Source organism: Amblyomma maculatum, chromosome 2 (assembly GCF_055883805.1).
Source record: "Amblyomma maculatum isolate TAMU_Amacu chromosome 2, ASM5588380v1, whole genome shotgun sequence".
NCBI classification, from domain to species: Eukaryota; Metazoa; Arthropoda; class Arachnida; order Ixodida; family Ixodidae; genus Amblyomma; species Amblyomma maculatum.
The window spans coordinates 162717360-162742690 of NC_139345.1; the positions used below are offsets into that span (position 1 = coordinate 162717360).

General features: G+C 43.0%; 1 long non-coding RNA gene across 3 annotated transcripts; it reads right to left on the reverse strand.

Annotated features, from left to right (window-relative positions):
* Positions 1 to 3436: 3436 nt before the first annotated feature.
* Positions 3437 to 24844, reverse strand: LOC146200326 (uncharacterized). Of its 3 annotated transcripts, XR_014705223.1 has the most exons (5): positions 24559 to 24844; positions 24109 to 24209; positions 15154 to 15265; positions 5891 to 6119; positions 3437 to 3690 (listed from the first exon to the last, which is right to left on the reverse strand). It is a non-coding gene; the product is annotated as an uncharacterized LOC146200326 (long non-coding RNA). The 3 variants fall into 3 exon arrangements; XR_014705224.1 differs by lacking the exon at positions 5891 to 6119 and having other exon boundaries at positions 24559 to 24842; XR_014705222.1 differs by lacking the exon at positions 3437 to 3690 and having other exon boundaries at positions 5025 to 6119; positions 24559 to 24842.
* Positions 24845 to 25331: the final 487 nt, after the last annotated feature.

Here is a 25331-nt window from a genome sequence, read left to right on the forward strand (position 1 = left end):
TGGTGGCGTTAGAGAGCACTTGTTCCCGCTTGGTCCTCATAGCTGATGGCAGATGGATGATGTCACATCCTTGACGTCACCATAAATGAGTGACGTATTATTTCAGTCCTCGATACTTTAAAACTGTGGGAAATAAAGTTTTACGAAACCAAACAGCCCTCGTCCACCAGCGAAGCGGAGGCGGGAGCAATGACGGCCTACAACAGATACAAATTCGTTGGCAGGCTAGCCCCTCCGCAAGTGGCTTTGATCTACCAGTCCCGGCCCTACGGGCCAGGAACAGCCACCCTTCCCCACGCTGCCTCGTGCAAACAGAATAGAGACAGTAGAAAAGAAATAAAAAGAAGAGGGAAAGAAAGACGCGCGCCGCAACCGCCGTCTTCCACCACCTAAGCTGTGGCGAGTGAAATGATGGCCTACAACAGATACAACTTCGGTGGCCGGCTAGCCACAAGCGGCGTTGACCTACCGTCCCAGCCCCATAGGGCCAGGAAAAGCCACCCTTCACCACCTCCGCCGCCATGAGCTCCACAAGGATGTGAAGAAGCAGAATATGTCACAATTCTCCGCGGACACCTTAACCAAGTCTTAAGGAAAAGGAGGGGGTGGGAGTGAAAAAAGAGAAAGAGGTGTCATAGTGTAGGAGACCACCATGCAATGAGGCTTTCGCCTCGCCGCACTTTAGTGCTCCGAATTGCCCCTAGAATTTATGTTGTTTTAGGTCTATGCCATTAAACCACATCAACCATTTTGTCACTTGCACGCCTTTCTCTGATGCTCTATTGCATGCTCTCAGTCTTTTTCCAATATACAGTATAGTTACTCTCTTACAGTGCTGACAAGTAGAGATCACAAGAAACCCTCCTAGATAGCCATGCAATCCTTACGCCTTAATAAGCAAGTACCTTCTGATTTCCTATTGTACACAAGCCAAAGCCACTTTATCAGGGTTTTGTCCGTGCGCTCAAGGCACTGCTGTAAATATGTGGATCTCACTTTAGAACAAGCTAGCTGTAGGTACTAAATACACATTGCTTTTAACTTGGGCAGACTGAGCAGCATACTTATCACCACAGCAATCTCTTACGGTTTACAGCTTAGGCCAGTGATATATGTCCTAGAAAACCTCAAGCATGTATTAAAGTTCACTTCAAAACTGCTTATCTTCTGGATAATTTCCTACGCGATTCCAAATCGCAAATGTAGCGCTCATACACAAAAGTGGTGATAAACACATTCTCTAACTATAGGCCAATATTGGTCTTCCCCTTCTTTTCTAAAGAAAAAAAGTTAAGTCAATCAAGGGTTGCTTGTTTTTGCGAATGGAGTGTTTTGTGTCCGATGCGTATTCTGTGCGATGCACAAAAACAAGGATAGTTCGTCACATCAAACCCTGGAATACTCCGACTTGTGGGACGAATTAGGGACCGCAAGGAAGTGGTCATGAGCTACCGCAATTTGTGTACCAAATATACTTCTCAGATAACCATATTCATTTCTATAGCGAAATATTGAACATAACTTCCCTTTGCACAAATGTCTGCTCCTTTTAGTTTTATGGCGACATATTTTATTTCCATTTCTTCGCGCAATGCCTGAGCTCTTGTATTTTCTGCGACGTCAGTTGTGATAGCGGAGGGTATCCACATAGAACAAGTATCTGTGAAAGGTGAATGACTATCATATATATAACTTTAGGTTCAAATTCCTTCGCCCTGCATGCCTTTATATTCAAATCTTTTTTTCATTTTTTAGTATTGCTGAGCATCTGTACAATGTCACAAAATGCGGCGAAGCTGCCGTTGCCTTTGACGTCTGTTGTTAACATCCGGCGCTCTCGTCAAGATGATTTTTTTCGCCCTGCTTGTGGCGCTCACAATACCACGATGTATATTTTGAATTATGCAACTAAATTCAAAAATTACAATCGAAGGTGTAAACCAAGTCATAAATATATATATATATATATATATATATATATATATATATATATATATATATATATATATATATATATATATATATTTATATATATATATATATATATATATATATATATATATACATAAATGTTAACGCTAGGTTAAGGAAGGCGCTTGGCGGTTGGTGCTTCTAAGGTAGGCGCTAGCTCGAACAGCTGGTGCTCGCGTCTCCTACTGGCGCGCTGGCTCCTGGTCATCTTCTTCTTTACTATATATATATATATATAAATGTACAGTTACGAAGTAGAGAATAATAAAATTATTTTATTTACAAGGTGTGGCACATCACGGAATGGTACGCGAATGGTTATTGATTGATTGATTGATTAAAAATTTATGTTCCACCGATTCAGAAGGTCTGTTACTCCCCGCTTCTGGCACGGAGGCCTGACGAACGGAGGCTGGAACTTCCGCGACTAAGGACTGGCGAATATACATTGGTTATTCGCGGCCTCAGCCGCCAGTTTGCTAATCAGAGGGGACGTCGCTTCGCATCATTGTCACCCAGGCTTCTCTGCATTTAATGTTGTCTCTAGCGCCCGGATACTAAGGACATTCCCAAAGTATATGGTCGAGGCTCCCCCTCGCTTCGCAGGCTTTACATTTATCATTTTGTCTCTCATCTATCTGGGTGTCAAACAACCAAACAGGGTTTGGGAAATTTCCGGCTTGTAATCATTTTCGATGATTTCTTTATATGTTTGCAAACGTTCGTCCAGGTTCTGGCAGTCGGGCGGCTCCGCGTTTGCCCGGAAGTAGACATCTCGGACTAAATAATGGGCCGCCTCGCTACCGGGGTGGACTTGTGTGCTGGGACCCAAATTAGGGTGATTTTGCGATCAATTTTAGCTGCAGCTGATATAATTCCGCGGCTTCTTGCGAGACAATGCCTTTTCCGATATCCAGATAGCAGTTTTACTCTCGCTAAATATCAATCTACACTCTAAAAACAGAAGGAGTACTAGAACTCCATTTGGAGGAGTTTTCGCTTGTTCCATATACGACTCCTTTTTCCAGAGTAAAAGAACTCTCTCTAGCCATAGAGTAATCGGACTCCACTGATGGAGTACCGCGCTACTCCTGTGAATAGAGTAAAGGTACTCCTCCGAAAGGAGTAAAACTACACACTGTAGTAGCGTCCTACAACTCTTCCAGGAGGAGTTCAAGGACTCCACTGATAGGAGTGCCTGTACTCCTTCAAGGAGAGTTTTATTTTACTCCTCCTGATTGAATTTCATGGCCTGTTTTACATATCCTACCATTTTTTAAACCAGTTCCAGCCATATGTTTTGTAGGACTCACTTTGGCCATACCTTCCTCTGCAAAACGGTGCATAGTATTTCCACTACACACTGTTCAATGGTGAATGTACAAATTTTTTCCACACTTCTTGCACCATGCACACAACAGTCTGTGATGTGAAATCGGTGCTTCAATAAATAGGGATGCAAAAGCACGCTGATGACAGCTTTTATTTTCTCACAATTGCTGTGCATGCCAGCAATACATTTGGGATGTGCTCTGTGAGGTCTAGGCCCATCAGTGTTTTCGACACCACAGTCTAATTGGCATTAGATGCCCAGAACACTGCTACAAGCCAAGTGATCCTGTGAGCAAAGTTTTAACCAAGTGATCCTGCCGCTCGACCACATCGCAGCTTGCCGAGCCGAGTGAAGCCGCTCAAGATATCCTTGCATTTTCGAGGTGCCTGCATATAGAATAAAAACAATGCAAGGGAGGTTAAAGCAAACCATTATAAGCAACTAAACATACTCCTAATCTCAAGTTTTCATTGTAACCTACAGCTAATGCAACAAAACAAAACTTTGTGTGAACGCCTGGGGTCGCCACCTAGGTATGCCCTAGCAGTGGCACATCATGACCAAGTGTAGACTTTTCATTCCAAATCATTAAACAATGCTAGTGATCTAGAAATCCACATACTTCGTTTATTCTGACTGCCAATTTGCTATACCTCAAGTGGGAATACCACTATGCTAGTCCCTCAGAGGCTAAACACAAGCCTGGCCGGCACTGGACCGTTTGTTGCTCGAGAATTGGCTTTGGATGTAGAACACATGCAGCTGTACTGGCGAACCTCCACTCCCTCTGGAGTTTACTGAGGCCGCTTCTGCAGAGTGGCATCCATCTACAACTAAAAACAGCGCTGCAGAATCTGAATTGGAGTAATGCAAAAGCACGGAATCTGCTGTTGGTTGCTTAATTCACTTATTGTTTACCCATTTTCTTTGGTACTTTCAAATTGTGCACCAATCCCTTCCTATGCCCTTCTTCAGCTAGACTTCCGGTTGGTAGTGCGACGTCACAGCCTCTAGCTCACATTATCCACTTCTTGTTTATTCATTTTAGTCTTTGGTACTTTCAAATTGCACAATCCCTTCCTATGCCCTTTTTCAGCTCTATTTCCAGTTGTGTGACGTCACACCTTTGACGCCACTCTAATTGACTGCCTTAACTACTTTAGTCTTTGGTACTTTGAAATTGCATGCTAATCCCTTCATATGTCCTTTTTTAGCTCGACTTCAGGTTGTGTAATGTCACATACTTGAAGTCACCTTAATTCACTGGTTTAATTATTTTAGTATTTGATACATTCAAATGTGGCACCAAGCCATTAGCTAATGAGACAATTTTTGCCTTTACTGTTTCATTTTTTGCCTCTTATTAATTACCTAATTATCTTAATGGCCTAATTCTTTGCACACATTACATCACCCTCTATCAATTAACACCACTCATTAACCTCTACGATTTCTCAATCACTCACAACTGCTACGGACATGATTTTGCATGTTTTGCCTCTAATTAATTACCTAATTACCTTATTGGCCTAATTATTATTTCGCACACAACACTACGTCACCCTCTATCAATTGGACTCATTAACCTCTACCACTTCTCAATTACTCACAACTGCTGCAGAGAACTTTTACATTTTTTGCCTGTAATTAATTACCTAACTAACTTACTGGCCTATTTTTCGGCAGCAACATTATGTCAGCCTCTATCGACTGACACCACTCATTAACCTCTCACGTTTCTTAATTACTCGCAACTGCTGCGGACACGATTTTGCGGGTGCGGTCTACGGACAGAAATCTGTGAACATAGCGAAGTAACGCTTTCGTGTTAATAACTTGAATGAATCCTTGAGTTTAGTTATATTTAGAATCCAGGAGAAGAAGGCTTATGTGTCAAATATCAAGAAGGTCATAAAGGCACGTTCGGTGTGATGACTGCTCCTGAACCAGGCTAGCTTCAGCGATATAGTGAATAAAATCATGAAGCAGATATTGCAGTTTGTTTTTCATGCCTTCCATGACCTATACTGATTTCTGACACAGCCATTGCTATGGCATTGAAATTGAAACAGATGATGGGAGAGATTGTATTATTTAGCAGCCATAAACAAATACTATGTGGTAATCCATGTATAGTCATGCACACTGTTACAAAGACAACACGCAAAAAAATCGGGGGTCCTTTAAACTCTACCTTAAGTGTATGATGGAGCACATTGGGGCTTCCGTGTGGATTCTCATTCATGTACAGACACTTCACTACAGGGTAACTGAGTAACCCCACAATTTATTCTATTATGTTGTGCATACTCATTAACGCAGTTGTAAGCCATCACATTATGTTAGACCGCATAAAGATATAGAGACCTGCTTTAACCAAGAGATCTGAACCTACCTGAGTCACCTGGGGATGCCTGGTTGACTGGATCCAAAGAACCTTGGATCCAGACAAAGACATGCTACCCCTAGGTCACTCGGGCACATTTAATGGCTTGGTTAAAGCCAGAATTCCTATCTGCCAACTTAAGGTCTATTCACACTTGCGACTACCAGTCGCGCGACCAGAGGAGAGGAGCTCGCCACTACCAATGTTCACACTTGCGACAGTCGCCTTCTCGTTCTGTTCTCGTTCCGAACGAGTTGGGAGTAGGAGAGCTGCTGGGCGATGACAGTGAACGTCGGTAGCTGCCGCCTGCCAGACACTTCAGCTTTTTCAGGCGAGCCGGTACGCATGCCGCGCTCTCGTGTTTCCAGGAAAACGCCGACGACGAATAGACAATGTCAATCACCGTGGTGTCAATATAAAATGTTGCACCTGCGTGAAAAATCCATTTCTTAAAAGTTCATGGTATTTACCAGATAGTCCAAATATCTTTCCAATCTCCTCCCAGGCCATATCCTATCTCCCTGCCTTTGAATTCCGGGTGCCGTTTGTTGAAAAGGTAGGGGTATTCTTTAATTGCATTGAGAAGGTGCTCGATCAAGTACTCCGGGACCTCGCTGATTGGTGAAATGGTTTGCGACTAGTAGTCGCGCGACTGAAAATTCGAGCAGTGCCCGATCGGCCCGCGGCAGTCGCTTTTCGACCGATGCGACCATTTGCGACTGTCGCTTTTCGACCAAAACGGTCACGCGACCGCTGCTAGTCGCAAGTGTGAACGGGCCTTTAGCCGTGTCATGTAGACTCGTGACATGCACAACCACTGAGCAGTGTCCAGCCATGTCACTAGCCAACCACCACATGCTAGAGATATGCCCATGATTTTTGCTCAAAATGCCTATATCAGACTATATCCAGAATAAAGCCATGAATGCTGTGGCATTATTATGGTGTCTATACAATTTTAAGTTAATACTGCCACTCAGGCAAGACCATGACAATGTAAATTTTGAAGTGACGCTGCTTTTGTAGTAATGAAATCTATCAAATGACAAATTACATAGGGAAGCTAGCAGCCAGCGAAACTAGAGAAAGCACAAGCAACGTTTTCAATTTTTATTCATATTTGTCTTGTTTGTACCTACTGGCAGCCAGACATGGCAGGATTATTTTATGCTCGCTGCAGCCCTCCAACTAGCAGACAATGGAGAGGTGATATAGAAGTGAGAAATTTATGCACTATTTTTAAACTGACTAGAAGGACAGGAGTATCATGCGACATTTCTTTTATCCGAGGGCATCATAGGTGCTCTTAGCTGATCCATGGTGCCCACCTATGGTATCTTTTTCTTTGTCAGCTGTCGCTGCTTATATACGTATAATATGCATGCGGCCCTCTTTCCCACCAGGCAACTAACAATTGCAGATTTCTATTTCATAATGAACTCACTGAACTCGGATTCTCTATATATCTTTCATCTGTCAAGTGCATAGCCTCAGCTTATTTTATGGTATCATTTAATGACCTTCTCGAGTGTGACATCAGATCATAGCCCTCAGTACATGCTCAGGCATGCGCATTCATGCAAGCATATCGCCAGTGTGTGAAACACAATCTGGGTGCATGGTATTTTATTTTTCAATGCAGTGGAAATGAGGACATGCTCTGGTAATAGCTCAGATATATTTGAGATGTACCACATGCATGCACTATCGTGTTTCACTTCAGCCATCAAAAAGCAATGTTTCTCAAATGGGAGTCACGATTTTAGGAGTCCAAAAACATATGATAAAAAAAAATTGAAAGGTCATGCAATAGCTTTGACCCAGCTAGACACAGCTTTAAATGGCTAAAAGGGCACAGGTTTAAAGCTGATTTTAGTTTCTCAAAACTCAACATAAAGGAGTGCGGAAACAGGGAGCATGAGAGAGAGAGCATCAATGGGATTTGTCGATGCCAGCATCGGTGACGCTCGAACTTTGGCTCCATTGCTGGATGGGAATGCAGTGCAGTCTTAGGAATCTATCAGGGGAAAAGAGGACAATAGTGTTAGAGCTGACACGACAGTGTGTCTGTTGCATGCCGTCATCCATGCATAACGTCGATAAGAATGTTTTTAATATGCAAGCGCCTCTACCATAAATAAAAATTAAGCTGCACACCGCAGGTTTGAATTCTTTATGCAATTGGGGCTGGTACAAAAGCAGCCAATGGTGTGTGCTGTGCCGTCACTGTGGAGAAACCGCTAGCATGACCAACGTGACACTCCTTGCATGTTGGTGTCCATGCATGATGCATGACGCGGAAGATTGGGAACGAATAAAGTGATAGATAGTGCATGCATTGGTCATTTCTCACATATTTGAGTGTTTTCCAAAACACGTCCTTTTTCCACTTCGCAGAAAAATGAAATGAAGATGTGAAAAATGAGTGCACTCATGATACTGATGTACAGGGTCCTTCAAAATATGTGCGAACACGGCGAAGCGTTCGCACATATTCGCATATTCGCACATATTCGAAGCGTTCGCATGCGCACATAGCGTGCGCATGCGCCACATTGTTTCGATGCGCGACCGCGCCGGATGCGCTGACGCTCACGGAGCGCGGGCACGCTTCGCCGTGTTCGCACATATTTTGAAGGTCCCTGTACATGTACGAATTAATGTGCCTTCCTGACTAAGCACAGGGAGCTGCAATCCGCGCTAATGCCCGAGAAAGCCCTCAAATAGCAAGCCATGTAAAGTAAACCGAGTATGGACTTGAGATGAAATGCATTTTACAAATCAATCGGCTTAATGCGCATAGTATGACGCAAACATCTGCACTTTTAAACGGTGAGAAGAGATATGTTGCCCCACATACACAAAATAAGTAAACAATGGCAATGGAAAGACACACATGATGTCCATCACGAGTGGCAGAAATAAGCACTATCCTTGAGATTGTACGATATGTCGTGTTCAATGAAGTACCGCACATGCTCACCACTTCCATATCACCTCTGTTGTCTGCTAGCTACCCAAGCGCAGCCCGCACTAAATCATCCTTGTGAAAGTCTGGCATCCAGCAGCATATCGTCGAGAAAAAATGAACGCATTCTGGAGCAACCAAAAGTAGCCCCCCTCCCCCCTACACACAGAAAAATGCAAGAGCTGGCTCCACGCTCGGGCGCCCCGTAGGCTAATGAGATAACTTAAGTGCACTCAAAAGGCAGCACGTATGCAGAAACTAAAATAAAAAAGAAGAGTAAGTGTGACAAATGTCTCAAACGTAATTTATATTCATTATTTTACCTGTTTTTGCTGTGCTTTTGGTCATTTATTTTTAATGTGACAGTATTGAAGGCCCCATTCTCCCCAAAATCTTGCATTATTGTTGACAATGTCTTGAGCAAATAGTCATAAGCAGGGTTCTAGCATTTGGTAATAAGCAGGTGACATTTTTGTGGGTCAGGCATTGAGTTTTGGTGTTAGTTTGTGTGGCATCATGAGGCCGCATGAGATGCCGAATTGCTAGGAGCTCCTTGTGATTGAAGAGTGAGATGGCAATCAAGCCCCTCCGAGTTGCACTTTTATACAATTGTTAAAGCAAGTATATATATGTCAGGTTGTCTTTCAGATAATGTGGTAGCTTATCACTGTATGTTAATAAATGTTTGAAATAAATGGATCAGTGACGAAGCAACTAGCAGCATACCCTTAAAGGCAGACTTTAGGTATCCCTGCAGGTTTTAAAGTTAGGTTTAATTTATTTTTCCGAGATTTTTAACACCTGCTTTCCTTCCGGACTTGGTTTCCATTTGTAGCACCGCGTCGATTTAAGGTGGTCTCTGTTCCTGCAAGGGTGGAAAAATGAGCTAGCTGGTAGTTCATCTCTGGGAAAAAAAAACAGCACTCTCTTGAGACAAGGACAAAGCGCTGTGTTGTCATCTCTTTCTTTTTCAATGTCTTAGGAGTGCGGTTTATTTTTTTCCCAAGCTCTCTATTCTTACTGAGTTTTTTCATTCCACCCCAGATGCATTACCTACAGCAATGAAGAAGATGAATTTGTTTACGCATTATCGCCTACTGTTGTTTTTATTTTTTTTTAACCTAATTTAACAGCTGCCACATGTGTGTGTATTCGATATGTCAGACTAAAGAGAAAATCCTCGACAGCTTGGTACCAGTGAGTACTTATGGAACTTGTTGGTACTGGTTTCACTACTTTTTTCTAGCTCTGAAGTAGAGCCCACCTATATTGGCCTCAGCTATCACAAATGCTTATTGTGAACGAGGGTGGAGCTACTGTCAAAATAACAGGTTCCTTCCAAATAACAGGTTCCAAATTTACAAGGAGTGGCTCATACATAAATGTAGCCCTTAGTCGAGTGTAAAAGGCACTCTATATTTCCTTGGTATGGATGATCAGGTCATTTAGGCTTTTTGAGAAAATGTATTGCATAAAAGGGTTGCCCTTTCTCAGTATTATTTACACTTGGCAAAGTGCTAGACTGCATTATGCAAAGATAGTCTGCAGTCTACCTCTCCCTTCTTGCCACCCTGCTGAAAGATATCTGTTGTATGTCTGTAGCAATGCATCCGTCTGTTGTTTCAGGCTACTAGGAAAAGTGACACTATGCACAGGCAACCGTAATAAGCATACTTATTGCGTCCCCACTAGCAACGTAAAGCAATTTGCCTTTACAGTGGTCTTGTTTATGCTCTTTCAGCTAATTGCTTGCCTTTTCATGATGCTATTTCCTTACGCCTTCAGTTAAGATCACTGCAAAATTGCCATATATGTGCCCTGGGGGTGAAACCGCAGCCATCTGCTGGGAAATAAATCACATGACTGCATTAATTTTGTAAGAACTGAATCTGCAGTTTTTACCACACATTAACGGTGCATTAGAAAGACACCAGTATCAGTTCTGAATGAAAAATGTAACCCTTACTAAATTTTATGGACATAAACACGTGAAAAAGTGCTGGCCTTTACACATTCTTTAAACTGACCACTGAAAGTCAGCAACAGAGCTATCTATAGATACATACACCTTCACATTGTCTTTTTGTTTACTGTTAAATACAAATAAAGTCAGATATCCAAGCATTCAGGCACCTGATGCAGTCATTGGTTGTGGGTGTGCTGCTTTAGGAATGCAATAATAAAGCAGTTGAGGTGTTCACAACAGCTGGTGGTAGGTAGGCTGGCATTCTTGTCATCGATCCTGAATAGTCAAAGATACTGTGGCAATGCTACCAAGCACATGTGCATGCAGAACATACATTATACATGTAATATTTGTGTAATGCACTCCACCAGCCCAACAACCTTTAAGAAAGGTGATATCGGATCGCTGTTGCTTGGACCACAAAGCAACCTTTCCGCTCAATTACGTCTGCACAGACTAATAACACACTGCTACCTACACTCTGCAGTAGTGGAGAAGGCAGAGATCCAACTAAGAAGGTGATGCATTGCAATGTGACCAGTTGGACCAACACAGCATACTGCGTGACAAGTATTCAAACTAATTAAAACCCTGTCAGTGGTTCATTTCCTGGCAGTGTAGAGAAGCTGCTGCTACCATAATTCTGCTAACACATCAGCCCTTACACACATACACACTGAGTGGCTGGCCTCGTAGCCTGTGGGCATGTGGTCAGGCGGCAGTTAACTTCACTAGCAATGCCTACCGCCTTAGTGTTTCTGCATACTAGTCACTTTCTTTGAGAGTGATAACGGAAGGTAGGATATGCTCCGATGTTCATGCATGTTTTGACAGCGGGATGACTTTATGGTGCATTGTTGTTCAATATAACAAAGCAGGGCAACCTCGGTCGTTCTTTTTATCTAAAACACAGGGCTATAGACATAAGAAAAAAAATATAATACTACAACATTAAGTGATAAGGCATAAACAAAGAGGCATTTCCTTCTTCATTACTGTAGGTCATGCATCTGAGGTGAAATGAAAAAGCTCAGTAAGAACAGAGAGCTTGAGAAAAAATAACAGCGCATTTTTGAGACATGAACAAAAAATGACAACACAGCACTTTGTCGAGTGTGCAATCACTTTTTCCTTTCCTAATATGAACCAGCAACTAGCCCGTTCTTCCACCCTTGCGAGAAATGAGACTACCTTAAATTCACACAATTATAAATGAAAACCAAATCCGGAAGGAAAACAGGTGCTAAAAACAGCCCTCGGATAAATAAATTAAAATTAAGACCTGGAGGGATACTTAAAGTTTGCCTTTAAGGGTATAATGTGGTAGTTTGACTGTCTTCAGTCTGCATTTCTACAAGGTGACCCACCTTTTCGTACTTGCATACTGCTATTCGCTTCGTCACTGATCCATTTATCTCAAACATTCATTAGCATACAGTGATAAGCTACCACATTATCTGAAAGACAACCTGACATAGATATATATATACCTGCTTTAGCAACATTGCACAAAAGTGCGACTCGGAAGGGCCCATCTCACCCTTCATTCGTAAGGAGCTCCAGGCAATTCGGCATCTCATGCGGCCTCATGATGCCACACAAACTAACACCAAAAATCAATGCCTGACTCACAAAAATGTCACCTGCTTATTACCAAATGCTAGAACCCTGCTCATGACTTTTTTGCTCACGACGTTGCCACCAACAATGCAAGATTTTGGGGAAACGGGGCCTCCAATACTGTCACATTAAAAATAAATGACCAAAAACACAGCAAGCACAGGTAAAATAATGAACATAAATTTTTAAGAGACATTTGTCACGCTTACTCTTTTTTATCGTTAGTTTCCGCATACGTGCCACCTTGTCACTGGGCTTAAGTTATTAGCCTAAGGGGCGCCCGAGCGTGGAGCCAGCTCTTACATTTTTCTGTGTGTATGGGGGGGGGGTCATTTTTTCTCTGATGATATGCCACTGAATGCCACACTCTCACAAGGATGATTTAGTGTGGGTTGCGCTTGGGCGGCTAGCAGACAACAGAGGTTATATGGAAGTGGTGAGCATGTGCGGTACTTTAGTGAACAAGACATTTCGTACAATCTCAAGGATAGCGCTTATTTCTGCCAGTCGTGGTGGACATCTCGTGTGTCTTTCCATTGCCATTGCTTACTTATTTTGTGTATGTGGGGCAACATATCTCTTCTCACCATTTACAAGTGCAGATGTTTGCATCATACTATGCTCATTAAATCGATTTATTTGCAAAATACGTTTCATCTCTCAAGTCCGTACTCAGCTTATTTTACTTGACTTGCTGTTTGAGGACCTTCTCGAGCATTGCCGTGGGTTGCAGCTCCCAGTACGTACTCGAGAAGGCACATTAATAAGTGCATGTACCGTCTTTGCCAAAAGTAACCAGGCTGCATGTTTTGCTTCTTGCTTGTATTCTGAAGCTAACATGGATCCCCTGAGGATCATAACTTTTTGGCAAGTGAAGACAGGAGCTCTCTTTTTTGTTGCACCAATTTACAGCATCAGAAGTTTTATGAATTCTCTGCTAACCGACTGAGAAGCGGAACACGCAGCCTGGTTACTTCTGGCAAAGACAGTACATCAGTATCATGAGTGCATTAATTTTTCACGTCTTCATTTCATTTTTCTGCACAGTGAAAAAAGAATGTGTTTTCGGAAGCACTCAGAAATATTTGAGAAATGCCAAATGCATGCACTATCTATCGCCTTATTTTTTCCCAATCTTCCCCGTGTGAGCCATCATGCATGAAAAACAACATGCAAGGCCGTACTGCCACGCTGGTCATGCTAGCAGTTGTTCCCCACAGTGAAGGCACAGCACACACCATTGGCTGCTTTTGTACCAGCCCCAATTGCATAATGAATTCAAATCAGAGGTGTGCTGCTAAAGTTTTATTAAAGTAGAGGCGCTTTCATATTAAAAACATTCTTATCACTGCGGACAGGAGACTATGCACGGTGGAGCGTCGTCTGAAATGCAGGCTGCAATATCAAAGGACACTTTTTTTTTCTTTGCAGGGAGGGGGGAGGGAGTTGATTGACTCAGTGGCCGACCCTCAGACGAAAGCGCTTGATGAAGATGCTACTGCACAAAAGCAATATAGAATAAGGCATGTTTCCTTCAGCATAAGGCACGGTCAGTCAGCTTATCAGCTTTAGCTTATCGACGCATGATTTTTCGCATTACACTGGCGACGACGCCAGCACGACCAGCACCTATCACCGTAGTGTGAGGTTTTCGGCCCCGCGACACCGACGGAACTGATCAATGGAAGGTCGTCAAGAGGTACTGCTTTGTTTAAAAGTTTTGTCTGGTCCTTTAATGTTGCAAGGTATGCTCTCGCCTCAAGGTAATGCTTGCTTACTCTTAGTTTTTGGACCGAAAGAGCAACGGCAATACCTCAGCAATCAGGAACATAATGCTAACCCCTCCCCACTTTCGTGGCGCGGGTACACGGCGGGAAGAAACGGACAAGTACCTTTTTATATGCGTGAGTGCTTGTTGCTAAAACAAGCTAAATCTCATAGTGTAAGAATAAGATGCTTCTGATTGTATGCTGAATTATACAGCATGAGCCCGTCCATTTCAGCCTCCTCGGCAATCTCTAGACGAAGCCCAAAACAAGTCCGAGGATCACTAAAGTCGCATATTATAGTAAAGGCTTTTCAAGGAAAAGAGAATATGCAAATAAAATATTTTTGCTGAAAAAAAAAAATCTGTGACCACCATCCAAGCATGAATGCAAAAGTGCAGCCTACATAGACTACATCGCGAATAGCAGACGACATGGGAATGATATCTCATGACATCAGCGGCCAATGGTTGCCAGACCAGAAAGCCAATTTCAATAATAACAAAAATTATTTTTAAAACTATCTGCTGCACCGAATGAGCTCAAATTTCGAGGATTTATAATTTAACGTGTGAGGAGTGAAATGCAATAACTAGTTTATGCTCAGTTGTTAGCTGTCGTGACCACCTTAATGAATCAAGTGAAACGTGATAGTGCATGCATGCGTTACATCTTAAAATATTTCTGAGCAATTACCAAAGTATGTCCTTTCCACTGCGCTACAAAAGTAAATACCGAACACTCGGACCGTGTATCGCATGCTGACGATATACTTGCATGAATGTGCATGCCTGAGTGCACAGGGAATTGAGGTCTGCTCTCACGCTCGAGAAGGTTCTCGAACAATGCTGTAAAATAAGTTGATGCTAGAACTTGACAGATGAAATATAATTTGCAAATCCGAACTCATTAAGCTCAATATGGAACGAACATCTGATCTTGTAAATTATGTGATGGGAGACAATGTCACACACATACAAAATATGTATGCGGCGACAGTTAAAGATGTAATAAATGAGCACTGCAGATCAGCTGAAATGAGCACCTGCCTGCACATTATTAAAGACACCCTAAAAACAAAAGATAATTTCACCCGAAGCTCTGCGGTCCTAGTCAATAAAAACAGCCGCAGACATTCCTCACCTCCCCATCACCTCTCCGTTGTTTGCTAGTTGGATGCGAGTAGCCAACATAAAATCATCCTGGCAAGTCTAGCAGCCAGCAGGTAGCCCGGAACTGTCCACCTGGAGAAAGACTAACGCCAGAGCAACCCTAGTAAACAAATGGCTGGGCTGTACTCAGGCGACCTGCGGACAATGGATAATCTAAGAGGCCCACTGATATACACAATGATAGTCAAGGAAAGAATACATATCATCAAATATAAAGCAAAGTCAACTAGTGTATTACAAAAAAAAAACAGCATTGAAGAACTGTGATTGAGTCCCCTTGAGTACAATTACATGTTTGGGAACAGAACAGATACAGTGACTTATAAACAAGAATCACTGATTCTCATGTGCTGCCAAGCAGAAGCACACCTGCTGGAAGGGCACAAGATCAACCAGTTCACTAATTATTGCCATTACTTAACACAAGACAATGACAACAAAATTATTAAACCAAGCATTGGCTGAAGGAAGTGCTTGAGAACAATACACTCAATCAGTGTCACATGCTGCATGGCAGCAATAGCAATAAATCAGTTGTCAAAATAAGGTAGTGATCCATTTTATGCAATTACCTACACAGATCATTCTCTTAAGATTAAATAAGGAGTGCAACAATTAACACACACATAGCATGGAAGGTAATAGTAGGCCTGTAGTAACTGCACTTAGCCACAAAGTGATTGGTCAAGAGGTTGTACATGGGTTGAATAGCATGCCCACATCTGCTATACTGTTCTTTAAGGATGTTACTCCACATTAGCACACTTCAGATGAACAGGCAGCATGAGCAGACAAACGGCCTTGCTCATATTTATTGTTCTGAAGACTGTCCTATACAGCAAACAATTGAAGAAATGCAATTTAAACACTGGCCAAACACACCCATTTATGGATCGTTCATTTCTCACTTTCTGATGTGAACGCTTTTTCAATCTGTAAAATGGACAGTTATCAACATGCATTGCTTAGAGCTTCAGCATGGCTACGGACCTATAAGGCTGCCGCGATACCTCAAGCGAAAAGATTCTGAATTAGAGGGACATCACTGGACAGCGCACTACAGAAAAGCAACTGGAGTGGCTGAGGGTTCAGAGGGCATAATCATACATACTTACCGGGATGAAGACCAAATCAAAGATGCTTCCCACTATCTCACCAAAAAGCAACCAAAAAGAATTTACAAATTGTTGCCTCTGTTAGCGACAGCCTGTTCATAACAGGGGGTGAGATAAGGGCTGCCCTGAGCCTTAATGTGTCAGATAAATTTATTAAGCAAAGGCGTGACAAAGCAGGATTCAGATAGGATGGCTACACAAAAGCTCTAACTTTAAGGCAGCACTGGGTGGGCCTGTACTGGGTGGGCCTAGAAACAAAAAGAGTGCTGCCTAGTTGCTAAAAAGTAAATGATTATACTTTTGTCTTTTGACCTGTGGCTTGCTTTCTTAATACCATGTTTGTTTTGCTGCCAAGGCTGTAACTTTCATTAAATACTGCTATTTTAAGGTATGATCCCCTTTATGTCAATGGCGTCAGGCCAAGCACTCAAAAATCCTTAAACATGTGAAGGGGGGGGGGGGAGGTTGCCACAAAGACAGCCTCTCACCTCTTCCCTGCATTGATGGTCAGCTGAGCTCCCAAGCTTATTTTGTAATCATTGCCACCAGCTCCTTTCTCACCTGCTAAAAGGACCTTGCAAGGATAGAAAAAGTTGTCGGGCTAATGGTGTTGATTCATGGTTGACAGTGCTTAATTAACCACACGGACAGAGTAAACACATAAAAGACGAACACAGGCTCTGAACTTTAACCTTATTCTGGAACTACTGATACTCTGCTTATATACCCATAAAGGCACCGACTAGTGGTGATTTTCGACACTTGTGACAAATAAAAACAAAAAGAAGTACCGTAAGAGCAAACCCGAACAAGAGGAGAACAAAATAGGCAAATCATTTTTTAAGCCGCCAACACGTGGAACAACGGACTAATAACAGAAAAAAAAATGCAATGGTAACAGAAAATGGGTAACAGACGTAAGCTAACAATTACACAGCAAAACGCACGAGATGAAGTACACTAAAACTGAAAGAAAAAGTGCATGACAAGAAAGATGAAGCCAACAATTGACCGCTAAATGCAGAAGATGAGCACTAAATAGCTAAAACAAAGCAAATGAAGGAAATGCTCATGAGCAACAAGTGTGAAGTCTACAATTACATTGCGAAAGGATGAAGATGAGGTGCATAAAACGAAACAATAAAGATAAAATGTCAAGAAATGAATTCAACAAATGTTATAAAGCTAAAACCAGGCTAGATTAGAGAAGTCCATAAAGAAAGGCAATCTTTTTTTCCAAGAGTGAAATGGAGGGGGTACTAACACAATCATCCTTGAGCCTGAAAATCTTGGCAGCTTTAACTATTTCATGTGTCAGCTTATAACGATGAGTTTTTAACACAGTTTTTTTTTCGAAGATTGGGTGGCATGGCTTCTTTAAGTCGGTTCCTGCAGTGGACGGGCAGATTCCTGGGGGATATACCTGATAAGTCATTTTAATGCTCCATTAGCCTTCATCGGCCAGTTTGGTCCATGTATAGCTTACGGCAAGTGAAAGGATTAGAGTGAGCGCCTTCCGCATGTGCTGCTAAGGGTTTTCTGTGCTTCTTAGTGCGGCCTCTTTTTTATTTATTTTTTTTTTTTTTGCTTTTCTTCTTCATTAACGATTCATCAAAGCTGCAATAGTTGCTCGAGGGCAGAAAACAACGTCAACTCCTGCTTTCTTTTCACTCGTCGTAAAGTTGTGGGAAATTTGGTGCATGTAAGGAATCCCTGGAACATTATCGTGTTGCCTATGTGCTTCAGCACTTTTTCTGAGACAGTGGAAAGGACTTGTAACGGGTACCCTGATTGCGTGAGCCTGCATATCTTTTTCAAGAAGCTTTGTTGTAATTTGTGCTCGCATGACTTGTTCAGGGCATTGACAAGGGCAGACTGGATGATATTTCTTCTAACCAGCTTTGAACGAGCGGAGTCATATTATAGGAAGGGCTAGTTGCCCCTTGGTTCAAATGCCCAGCTCACGTGACTGGGTGTGAAGATGCTTAGTTCCAAGAAGCACATGGAATCATTGTCTGGCATTTCTTGCTTTAATTCAAGGGGAGCCAGGATACTCTTAAAGACACTCAAAACTTCAGGTACTTCATGAAAAAAGGTTTCTACGTCACGGTCTAAATTAACTAAGAAGTCGTCCCCAAAGTAGAAAATTTTTTGAATTCGTGAGTTTTCAAAGTGATTCCTGAGACTACTGTCATGCATAACTAAGAACAGATCACTGAGCAAGGGAGTAAGTAATACATGATATGATGCAGATCCCGTGCTTTTGGATAAGGTGTGAATCATTCCTTTCTGCAAATGTTTATTTTAGATACACAGAAAACAATTCTAAGAGACCATCTACAGAGACACCACACTCACTCTGGGAGGATATGGTTCCATGTTGGTCAATAGCTTTGCGAACGCATTTCATGAGGTCCATCTTGAGGTATAGAATAAAACAAGCCTTTTGCATTTATAGAAAAGGCATGATAGGCTTTGTTTCTTTTCCCGTTCAAAAACCTAATGACTACATCTGCATTCTTTACCAGAAAGGGATCATCGATAAAAAGTAATTTCAGGTTGCCATGCAAATACATAGTGACGTCTTTCTGCCAGATATACCTCTCGTGCCCTCTGTGCGTTATTGTTTCGGAGGATACCTGGCAGAAAGACGTCTCTATGTATTTGCAAGGCAACCAGAAATTGCTTTCTATCGATGATACCTTTCTGGTAAAGAATGCAGATGAAATCATTAGGTCTTTGAACTGGAATAGAAAGAAAGCCTACCGTGTTTTTCTACAGATGTTAAAATTATTTTATTCTATACCTCAAGATGGGGGACCTCATGAAATGCGTTCGTGAAGCTATCGACAAACCTGGAGCAGTATCCTTCCAGAATGAGTGTGGTGTCTCTGTAGATGGTTTCTTGGTTATGCTTTCTGTGTACCTAAAATCAACATTTCTAGAATGGAATGGTTTACACTTTATCCAAAGTCACAGGATCTGCATTGGATCATGTATTGCCCCGTTATCAGTGATCTGTTCTTAGCTATGCATGACAAAAGTCTCAGGAACCATTTCAAACACTAACAAGTTCAAAATATTTTCTGCTTTGTGGATGATTTCTTGGTTCTTTTCGACTGTGACAAGGAAGCCTTTTTTTTCATGAAGTACCTGAAATTTTTAGTGTCCTTAAGAGTGCCCTGGCTCCCCTTAAATTTATGCACGAAATGCCGGACAATGATTCCATGCACATCCTGGAACTAAGAACCTTCTTTACACCCAGTTATGTGTGCCGGGCAATCCGCCTTTTGCGCGAGGATGTGGCACCATCATGCGGGAGCGGGCGGGAAACACATTGAGCGGCAGTGTAGCAGACGACGCGAGAGCGCACCATACGAAATGGCCACGCCAACGCTGGTAGAAAGCGAAAGCTTCCCCCCTTTTTTGGCCTCGGAGTGGGAAGTAGTGACAGTGATTGCAGCATATCATGTTCACGCAGTATGGGGGAAGGTAGAGCGTTTTCACAATCCACTCATAACGCACGTACGCATATACTATCTTCGTATTGTAAGAGCGTGTAGCACGGGCCGTGTTCGACGCGTGCAGGTTTTCGGCAGACAGGAGAGCGTGGGGGCAGAGAGAGAGAGGGATCTCAAAGGGCAAAGCAGCCAGGGGTTTGTTGATGCTGCAGAGCTAGGTGGAATCGTATCCTGTGACTTTGAGCTGCGCATATGCGCGGGGTGTCTTGAGTTACCGAGCACAATGCGGTCACCGCGGCGCCGGCATGGTGCAATGGGCGTCGCTTCCTCCTCGCGTCATCTACAACCGTGCAGCTATAGGATTTCATACACGAAGATCGGCAGAGAGTCACATATACACACCCCGTGAAAATGGCATTGTCCCGGCCGAAATGCACACCTGCAGGAAACGCGCTGCATTTTTCTGGCAATGGATGATTCAGAGCTGTAGCCGGTTTCTGGCCTCAGGAGTCGGAACGGATGTGGTCGCAGTGGTGAAAAGGTTCTCGGTGCGCAGAGAATGGTCATTCTGTTGTGAAAGGATCTCCAACGTTCATTTCTGCCTCCGCCGCGATTTCTGCGGAATCAACAACTTGGTGACACATATGTGAATCTCCTACATATCGGATGCGCATCTCGGTCAGGAACCAACCCTGTTTTACGTCCAGAGCGATCCACTCTGCAAGTGAACGAGCATGAACCCTCCAGGAGACTCATTTATTGTGCCGGGCGGTTTCCTTGCCGTTGCGAACGGTTGGACGAAGACGACGATTATCAAGCTCCCTAACGAAGTGCATCTGATTGCGTACATTAAAGGAACAAAGTCCGGATGCTTTGGCGTGCACGAAGGCGAGCCTTTAATTAAAAAAAAAAAAAATACTGTGCGTCGTGCAAGTGCGTCATATGCTCCGAGCGGCAAAAACACAGATACTACAGGTATGTATGCATCTAAGCGAAATAGGCATGATGAAAAGTACCTACTGGTTTTCACCCAGGCTGTAGCGCACCAGTGATAGCTGCAATGAGGATTTCTTCGGTGCGTGATTGCTTCAGTTGCACCGGGGCCTGAAGGCGATGTATTTTGTCCCTTCTTATCTTTATGTGCGAAAGGGCTAGGTAGCTTAGATATCACAGGCGGCTGTGTGCGCTAGGCCGTAATATTTAGCATGTTTTATCGTGACTGCCACCTCACTAACAAGAAAAAAAAAATACGGCGTTTTAATGCACTGCCGTTCGCGAGCCTCATGACCAGCTCAACCACTCGGCTCGCTGACGGCGGTGCATCACAACACCTTTTTTTTTTTTTCTTCTTTTTAGTCAGGCGGCAGTCGCAATAAAACATGCTAAATATTACGGTCTAGCGCACACAACCACCTTTGATATCTGCGCTACCCGGCCCCTTCGCAACAAACGACAAAATACATCGCCATCAGACGCGCCGAACAAATGCTCATTGCGGCTATCACTGGTGGGTTACAGGCTTGGTGCAAACTCCGGTAGATACTTTTCATCATGCACATTTCCTTTAGATGCATACATACCTGTAACGAAGTGTTTTTCGCACAGTCGAGAGCACGCAGTCGGCTGCCAAGGTCGCCCATTCACGTCTTGACGCTTGGTTGCCCTAATCCAAGCTTCACGCCGTTGCAGGTCGCGGCTTGCCGAAGGAAACCTAACAAAACGCGTCTTGCATCCCGGCACGCCTCGAGAGTGGCAGACGTAAGCGGCACAGGTGGTTGGCATCGTTTTACCGAGGCTGTGAACGTACCGCGCCTCCAGCCCCCGTGCGTTAGCTATGAGTGCGGCGACGAGAAGCGCCGTCGACGCCTCTCAGTGTGTTTTCATCAGTCGCCGCTGGGGCTTCGCGCATGCGCAGAAAACTCGCGCAAAAGGCGGATTGGACCAAGGGGAAACAATCCCTTCCTAACATGCAGCTCCGCTCGTTCCAAAGCTGGTCAAAAGAAATATCATCCAGTCTGCCCTTGTCAACGCCTTGAACAAGTCATGCGAGCACAAATTGCAAGAAAGCTTCTTGAAAAAGGTATGCAGGCTCACGCAATCAGGGTACCCATTACAAGTCCTCTCCACTGTCGCAGAAAAAGTGCTGAAAAACACCAAGTGCAAAAACACAACCACTGGCTGAAGTGCACAGGCCACGCAAAAAGGTTGCAGTGATTCGTTGCATGCACCAAATTTCCCACAACCTTACGATGAGTGAAAAGAAAGCAGGAGTTGACGTTCTTTTCTGCCCTTGAGCAACTATTGCAGCTTTCGTGGATCGTTAATGAAAAAGAAAAGATGCCGCACCAAGAAGCACAGAAAACTCTTAGGAGCAGTGTACAGAAGGCTCTCACTCTAAGCCTTTCACTTGCCGTAAGGTATACATGGACAAACAAGCCTTTTTGATGCATCAATGAAAGGCTAATGGAGCATTAAAATGACTTCTTAGGTAATCCCCCAGAAATCTGCCCGTCCACTGCAGGAACCGACTCAAAGAAGCCATGCCACCCAATCTTTGAAAAAAAAAAAACAGTGTTAAAAACACATTGGTAAAGCTGACACATGAAATAGTCGAAGCTACCAAGATTTTGAGGCTCAAGGATGATTGTGTTAGCACCCCCTCCATTTCACTTTTGGAAAAAGAGATTGCCTTTCTTTATGGAATTCTGTAATCTAGCCTGGTTTTAGCTTTGTTACATTTGTTGAATTCATTTCTTGACATTTTATCTTTCTTGTTTGGTTTTATGCACCTCATCTTCATCCTTTCGCTATGTTAATGACTTCACCCTTGTTGATCATGCGCGTTTCGTTCATTTGCTTTGGTTTAGCTATTTAGTACTGCTTGTGTTCTGCATTTGGCAATGTCAATTGTTGGCTTCATTGTCGCTGTTCATGACGCTTTTTTTTTCAGTTTTAGTGCACTTCATCTCATGCATTTTGCTGTGCTAATTGTTACCTTTACCTCTGCTACCCATTTTCTGCTCTCCTTCCACATTTGTAATTTTTTTGTACTTATTAGTCCACTTTCCATGTGTTGGCGGCTTAAAAGATAACTTGCCTATCTCGTTCTCTCCTCGTTCGGGTTTGCCCTTTCGGTACTTTTTTTGGTTTTTATTTGTCACATTAGTTTTTGTTGCCACAAGTGTCAAAGATCGCCACTTGTCTGTGCCTTTATGGGTATATAAGCAGAATATTAGTGGTTACAGAATAAAATTGAAGTTCAGCACCTGTGTTCGTCATTTATGTGCTCTTTACTCTGGCCGTGTGGTTAAGAGCTGTCAATCATGGCTTACAAGAATGGGCATTTTCTGCCGCAGCATTCTTTCCCTATCCTCACGGCGCACATTGTGAAAGTGCACCTTGAAAAGCTTTGTAGCCCATTACACTAGCTTGGCTTCCTAAGGTCGCTGATATGAAAGTCACTGAAAACATTTCAGGCATTAAAAGCCATTCTGCAAAAAAGGGTCCTGCACACTGCAAATTCTGATGAGTTATGGAAGGCCATCAAAAGTGCGTGGAAAGAGCTGAAGCCGATGCAACACTGTCGTGCCAGTGCTCTATTACTCCTTGCCATGCCAAGTCTGCTGTCATAGAACTCAGTGATGACTTCCTCCGCTACTCAACTTCCTGTGTGCACTCAACATTGGTCCCCACCCTCATTTTCTTTTTTTTGTGTGTGTGTGTTTCAGCAAGCACGCAGCAGGTCACTGAAATGTTTCCAGATTTTTTTTTTAGATGTAGGACATTTTGCATTATCTTGCACAGCAACAAAGAATATTCTTTACGACTCGACAATTAATTCGTGAGCCATTCTTAGCAGCTTCTTTTTCTTATGAGCATGACCTAAATAGCAACTTTACTTCTTTGAGGTTTCAAAGTGGCTTTATAACAGCATGTCCATGCTGCAGCTATAAAAAAAGTATGCATACTGTTTATAAGTGACTTTTCTACAGAAGAAAAAAAGTATGCCAGGAAGTGAAAAATGAACAATTCATTTTCTTCGGATTAACTCACGATTACTTCCTTGATTGGCTGCTACACACAACACTAATCTTCAGAACATAAAGTGCAAGCAAACACATTCGCATACTCAAGCTGCTTGCCCATCTGAAGTGCCCTAATATGCAATGACGTCCTCAGACAGAACAGCTTAGGAGACCATGGCAACAGCTGACCGCACTTTGTGGGCATGTGCTTAGCCTAAGGCCGCGGTTCCTCCACTTGTACAGCATAGGTAGGCAAATAAAGCATTTATCACCATTAATCATGGTAGTGCCTTTTGAGAATCATGTGACGGAAGAGCACACTTACGAGCTTAATGCTGTTCACGGGACGCCTTTAGCAACCAAGCAAGCATCCACCCTGAGCAAGCAGCTGTCTTCCAGGAGAACATTTTCAAAACCGGTGTACACCTGGAAGTGCAAGGAACAAAATTGTAATGCCTCACTCAACCGGACGTAAACGTGACTGCCGATGCATATTTGTGATGATAAAAAATGGAAGTTATTAAAGTATGTATGCACAAGAACACATACTTCTGTGTCTACGGAAGAAAATTAGCGGTTACAGCACTGCCAAAACAAATAGCGCCTACGCGCCTCCCATGTTCGAACAAGCGACAATGCCACTGCTCCCAGTACAAGAAAATAGCGCTTGGTAAAACTGAGGCTTCAAAATATGTGCTAATGAACAGAAGTCTACACGCTTTTGCGCGTTTTAAACTTGCAGTTGCGGAAAAAAAAAGATAGAAGCGAACCTTACCTGAATGACTCCATTATTATCCGGAGACCGTTGATGCCGTTGGCGAGCGAGCATTGAAAGCAAGTTGCAGGTCATATCCTGTGTGCGCGCTGCAAATGGTGAACACTGCGAAGGCTTGAGGCTTGCGATGCATTTCATAATGATATAACAGGGTAGTTTAAGAGGTCAAGCAAGGATTTCTAAGCGAAATACGATGTAACTGACAGGCCGCAAGAACAAACAACGCACAGCTAACGCAGCGCTTGAACTGAACAAGGAGAGCAACAGTTGCGCAACGCAAAAAAAAAAAAAGAAAGAAGAGGGAGCATGAGTTTGATAACTATCAAGTATTTGTGAATGCATAAATTATTTTCAAATAATAAAGTTCATTTGTGAAGTTAGATGGACGTAGGTTATTCATTTCTTCAGGTAAATTTGGTTTGAGCAGTTGACAGTTTCGTAGTTGAAAACAGTAGCAGACGACACGCCTGGAAGCCTTTACCCTTGATAGCTGATTACTACTATTTAATGCGGTATCACGCAGACAGGAGGAAAAAATGAAAAAGAAGCCTGCTTCAATGTCCAATACGGACACTTGTGCTGCCCGAGCAACAATCGAAACATGTGTGGTACGGAAAGTTATAATTTCTTTATCGCAGGAGTAAAACAACCTTTAACGCTATCTAAATCTGCAGGAGTAGAATGTTCACTTTACTCATTTTTTCTTGGAAGATTGAAAGGCCATTTCACTCTTCCTCGCATATGGCAGGAGTAAAGTGAGATCTGCAGGAGTA